Below are 6,076 nucleotides of genomic sequence, written 5' to 3' on the forward strand. Positions count from 1 at the left end.
GAAATTTTTTCATCATACAAATTAAGATACACAGTATAGTTGCAAATCTACACTCAATTGTGTTAATATTAACATATATACAATGCTACTGCCTTCATCAGCTTTTTCATTTGGGCATCACAAAGATGAGTCTTCTGATGTTCTATAAACAATGTGTTTATACAAAAGTCAGGAGTTTAGCTAAAATTCAGCCTACACAGTAATAAATGACTATGGAATGGAAATCAAATAAAGTTCTTAAATAGGATGAAAAATTCCCAATGTTTCTCAAGCAGCAAGAGCACCTTCCCGATTTAGTGTCAAGATGAGCACCATCCTCTATTTATTCTTGTATTTCCAGGGCCCAGTCTTTCAATGTAAGATCCTTATCCAGCTGCTTGTGTGGACCCTGCTGCATGGGATAAAAGGCTGTCCAGCTGTTGGTGATGTCCTGTATTAATCAACCATTCATAAAACCTTTATCAGTACCTGGAACTGCTTCCTTTGATCCTATGTCAAATGAGCCTCCGTCACAGTTTTCTGCCAGATCCGTATCTTCTGTTCTCTTCGACCCAGTGCTTTCTGATATATGGATGGAAGACGCCCAGGATTCTCTGTGGTGTCCTCTTCCATTTCAAAGGGAATGATAAATACATAGAATTCCGAAAGTGGTAAAAGCCGAAAGACACTTGTGTTGCTGTTCTCTCTGCACACACATAGGATTATCCCCATAGTTAGGCACTGCAGCAAGGCCAGTCCTGGCCATGTGTTCCTCTAATATTGGGTAATGGGTATGAAAAGGGTCAAAGTTACTATCCGGTTCCCAGAGAGAATAAGTGGGCACGTAGGTGTCAGAATGTGAAAGATGCAACCTGTTGTAGAAGAGATGGACAAACGATGGCAAACAGCAATGACTTTAACATTGTCACCACTGTGGAGGTAAAGCATAGTTGCTACAGGGTCCAAAACAAAGATGCTATTCTTGCACTTCTTAATTGTCACAGTTAATAAGGAAGAGAGCAGATATAGGAAAGATTCGTTGCAATGATGAATCTTTACATGTGTCCCCACGAGAGTATCTGAGCTCTTAGCCAATATCCGCTTGTAAACCTGGCTCATCACCACCATGCAGTACATCCTAGGGGCCACATAAGAATTACAAACAATCTGGGCTGGGTGCAGTGGCTCGCACCTGTAATCTCAGCACTTTGGGAGGCTGAGGCGGGTGGATCACCTGAAATTGGAAGTTTGAGACCAGCCTGACCAACCGGGAGAAACCCTGTCTCTACTAAAAATACAAAATCATCTGGTCATGTTGGTGCATGCCTGTAATCCTAGCTACTTAGGAGGGTGAGGCAAAAGAATCACTTGAACCCGGGAGGCGGAGGTTGCGGTGAGCCACGATCACGCCATTGCACTCCAGCCTGGGCAATAAGAGCAAAACTCTGTCTCAATAAATAAATAAATAAATACAAAAATTAGCTGGGCATGGTGGTGTGTGCCTGTAGTCCCAGTTACTCGGGAGGCTGAGGCAGGAAAATCACTTGAGCCTGGGAAGTGGAGGTTGCAGTGAGCAGAGATTATACCACTGCCCTCCAGCCTGGGCAACAGAGTGAGACTCCATCTTGAAAAAAAAAAAAAAAAAAAAAAAAAAAGAATTACAAGCAATCTTAGCTCTTTTGGTCATCCCTTCAACTTGATGATCCCAAGCCAATTTCTTTCCAGACTTGAGGCAAGCTGATGTACCAGATGGATTCCCAGTCAGACAAGGACCTCAACCAGGGTTCCAGCTTGTAGAAAGACAAAGTCTTGCCAGGCGTGGTGGCTCACGCCTGTAATCCTAGCACTTTGGGAGGCCAAGGTGGGTGGATCACCTGAGGTCAGGAGTTCAAGACCAGCCTGGCCATCATGGTGAAACTCCATCTTAAAAAAAAAAAAAAAGAAAGTCCTAGAGATCTTTGAGAAGCTACTATCTGCAGGGGTAGCCACAGTGCAAGTTCATGAAGTGGGCAGATCTTCCTGGCCTCTACTTATTGTAACTTCAATAAGGAAGCTGAACACTGCAACAGCTTCTCGAGACACTAGACTACTATGGGTTGTACTATGGGTTGAATGAAATGATGAAGTGAGATGAAGCAGCTCAGGAAGATCAGACAGATGATCATAGACAAAAGCTTGGTGACTGTAATCATTCCAGTTCCGATTATGACAATTCGATTTTTCAGTAAGGTCAAGAGACTGAGATCTGTTTCTGGGACTAGTCCACTCTTCTCCAATCAAAGATGTCCTTGGGAGGGACTTGTTCAATTGTTGAGTGTATAAGAAGAGCAGAAACTGCAAGGTGTCCATTGAAAGCTGATTCATCTGCTTTTCAACTTCCTCCTCAGGCATGCAGTCGGACAGAACCTCAAACCATTCCAGGCGCTCCTCAGGTGCCTTCACTGCAAAACTATCAGATATTTCAAAGTAAAGCCACAGTCCTTGACCAACTGCAGCTTCCCACAAGTGATGTGCCTCCATCTAGACCAGTAAAGGAGTGGGGAAGCTCCTTCTGTGGCCTGGATTCACACATAAGTGGATATCTTCCTGAAATAGTGAAGACTAAACTTGGATGGAGCAGGGGACCTGCAAGGCACCCACTATAAAGGGTTCTGCTTTCACCCAGAGGAGAAATCCATGTCATCTCTAAGGACACCTCGGTGAAAACACGTCTTTTCATACTTGCTAAGGCAGGCGCCGCTCAGCTGTACTTCTCCAAGCGGGCGCCACTGCACCCCGCATCCCCTCGCTGGCCTGCCCCTTGCCCTGGCATTGTGAAGTTTTAAAAAAAATGATTAACGAGATTTTATTTATTTATTCAGAGATGGAATCTTACTCTGCTGCCCAGGCTGGAGTGCAGTGGCTCGATCTTAGCTTACTGCAGCCTCCACCTCCTGGGTTCAGGCGATTCTTCTGCCTCAGCCTCCCAAGTAGCTGGGACTATAGGTGCGTGCCACCACGCCCGGCTAGCTTTTTTTTATTTTTAGTAGAGACGGGGGTTTCACCATCTTGGCCAGGCTGGTCTCAAACTCCTGACCTTGTGATCCACCCACTTCGGCCTCCCAAAATGCTGGGATTACAGGCGTGAGCCACCGTCCCTGGCAATTTTTATTTATTTATTTATTTTCAAGACAGGGTCTTGCTCTGTCACCCAGGCTGGAGTGCATGACATGATCTCGGGTCACTGCAACCTCTGCCTCCGGGGTTCAAGCAATTGTCCTGCCTCAGCCTCCCGAGTAGCTGGACTACAGGCATGCGCCACCACGCCCAGCTAATTTTTCTATTTTTTAGTAGAGAGGGGGTTTCACCATGTTGGCCAGTATGGTTTTGATCTCTTGACCTCGTGATCCACCTTCCTCAGCTTCCCAAAGTGCTGGGATTATAGGCGTGAGCCACCTCGCCCAGCCACAGTGGAGTATCTTAAGCTTAACCAAGTGGTGACTCCAATTGCAGCTACTGTATCAGATGTGGTTTCGTTGTTTGAGCAAATTAACACATCTCCTGGTGCCTGGTATGTAGCCACTGACTTGGCAAATGCCTTTTTCTCCATTCCTGTCCATAAGGCCCACCAGAAGCAATTTGCCTTCAGCTGGCAAGGCAAGCAATATACCTTTACTGTCCTATCTTAGGAGTATATCAACTCTCCAGCTTTGTGTTATTATCCTATTCAGAGAGAACTTGATTGCTTTTCGCTTCTGCAAGATATCACACTGGTCCATTATGTTGATGACATTATGCTGATTGGATCCAGTGAGCAAGAAGTAGAAAACACACTGGACTTATTGGTGAGACACCTGTGTGCCAGAGGATGGGAAATAAATTTGACTAAAATTCGGGGGACATTCCCTCCAAGGTGAAGGATAAGTTGCTGCATTTGACCCCTCCTACAACCAAGAAAGAGGCACAACACCTAGTGGGCTTATTTGGATTTTGGAGGAAACATATTCCTCATTTGGGTTTGTTACACAGGACCATTTATCAAGTGGCCTGAAAGGCTGACAGTTTTGAGTGGGGTCCAGAACAGGAGAAGGCTCTGCAGCAGGTCCAGGCTGCTGTGCAAGCTGCTCTGCCTCTTGGGCCGTACGACCTGGCAGATCCAATGGTGCGTGAGCTGTCAGTGGCAGATAGGGATCCTGTTTGGAGCCTTTGGCAGGCTCCCATAGGTGAATCACAGTGGAGGCCTCTCGGATTTTGGAGCAAGGCCTTGTCATCTTCTGGAGATAACTACTCTCCTTTTAAGAGACAGCTCTTGGCCTGTTACTGGGCTTTGATGAAAACTGAACATTTAACTATAGGTCATCAAGTCACCATCAGACCTGAACTGCCTATCATAAACTGGGTGCTTTCTGATCCATCTAGCCATAAAGTGGGTCTTGCATAGCAGCATTCTGTCATCGAATGGAGGTGGTATACATGCGATCGGGCTCAAGCAGGTCCCGAAGACACAAGTATGTTACACGAGGAAGTGGCTCAAATGCCCATGGTATCCATTCCTGCCACCCTGTTTTTTCTTCCCCAGCCTGCACTGATGGCTTCACAGGGAGTGCCCTATGATCAGCTGACAGAGGAAGAGAAGACTGGGGCCTGGGTCACAGATGGCTCTGCACGATATGCGGGTGCAACCCGAAAGCGGACAGATGTAGCACGACAGCCCTTTCTAGGACATCCCTGAAGGACAGCGGTGAAGGGAAAACTTCCCAGTGGGCGAAACATTAGCAGTGCATTTGGCTGTGCACTATGCATAGAAGGAGAAATGGCCAGATGTGTGATTCATGGGCTGTAGCCAATGGTTTGGCTGAATGGTCAGGGACATGGAAGAAGCATGACTGGAAAATTGGTGACAAAGAAATTTGGGAAAGAGGTATGTGGATGGACTTCTCTGAGTGGTAAAAAAAAAAACTGTGAAGATATTTGTATCCCATGTAAGTGTTCACCAAAGGGTGACCTCAGCAGAGGAGGATTTTAATAATCAAGTGGATAGGATGACCTGTTCTGTGGACACCACTCAGCCTCTTTCCCCAGTCGCCCGTCACTGCCCAATGGGCCCATGAACTGGCCATGGTTGCAGGGATGGAAGTTATGCCTGGGCTCAGCAACATGGACTTCCACTCATTAAGGCTGACGTGACTCCAGTCCCTGCTGAGTGCTCAATTTGCCAGCAGCAGAGCCCAACACTGAGCCCTCGATATGGCACCATTCCTCAGGGTGATCAGCCAGCTACCTGGTGGCAGGTTGATTATATTGGACCTCTTCCATCATGGAAAGGGCAGAGGTTTGTCCTCACTGGAATAGACACTTACTCTGGATATGGGTTTGCCTATCCTGTGTGCAATGCTCCTGCCAAGACTACTAACTGCGGACTCACGAAATAACTTATCTATCGTCATGGTATTCCACACAGCATTGCCTCTGACCGAGGCACTCATTTTACAGCTAAAGAAGTGTGGCAGTAGGCTCATGCTCATGGGATTCACAGGTCTTATCATGTACCCCATCATCCTGAAGTGGCTGGATTGATAGAATGGAAGAATGGCCTTTTGAAGTCATAATTACACCACCAACTAGGTGACAATACTTTGCAGGGCTGGGGCAAAGTTCTACAGAAGACCATGTATCTCTGAATCAGTGTCCAATATATGGTACTGTTTCTCCCATAGCCAGGATTCACAGGTCCAGGAATCAGAGGGTGGAAGTGGAAGTGGCACCACTCACCATCATCTCCAGTGATCCGCTAGCAAAATTTTTGCTTCCTGTTCCTGCCACATTACGTTCTGCTGGCCTACAGGTCTTAGTTCCTGAGAGAGGAATGCTTCCACCAGGAGACACACAACAATTCCATTAAATTGGAAGTTAAGATTGTCACCTGGACACTTTGAGGTCCTCCTACCTCTAAGTGAACAGGCTAAGAAAGGAGTTACAGTGTTGGCTGGGGTGATTGACCCCAATTATCAAGATGAAATTGGTCTACTACTCCATAATGAAGATAAGAGTATGCATGGAATACAGGAGATCCATTAGGGTGTCTCTTAGTATTACCAGGCCCCGTGTTTAAGTCAAT

The 6,076-nt window shown here is 46.4% G+C and overlaps 1 pseudogene; it reads right to left on the reverse strand.

Annotated features, from left to right (window-relative positions):
* Positions 1-298: 298 nt before the first annotated feature.
* LOC108309656 lies at positions 299-2,643 on the reverse strand (annotated as a pseudogene).
* Between the last annotated feature and the right edge of the window lie 3,433 nt (positions 2,644-6,076).

The sequence above is a fragment of the Cebus imitator genome, unplaced genomic scaffold (assembly GCF_001604975.1).
Source record: "Cebus imitator isolate Cc_AM_T3 unplaced genomic scaffold, Cebus_imitator-1.0 Scaffold96, whole genome shotgun sequence".
NCBI lineage: Eukaryota > Metazoa > Chordata > Mammalia > Primates > Cebidae > Cebus > Cebus imitator.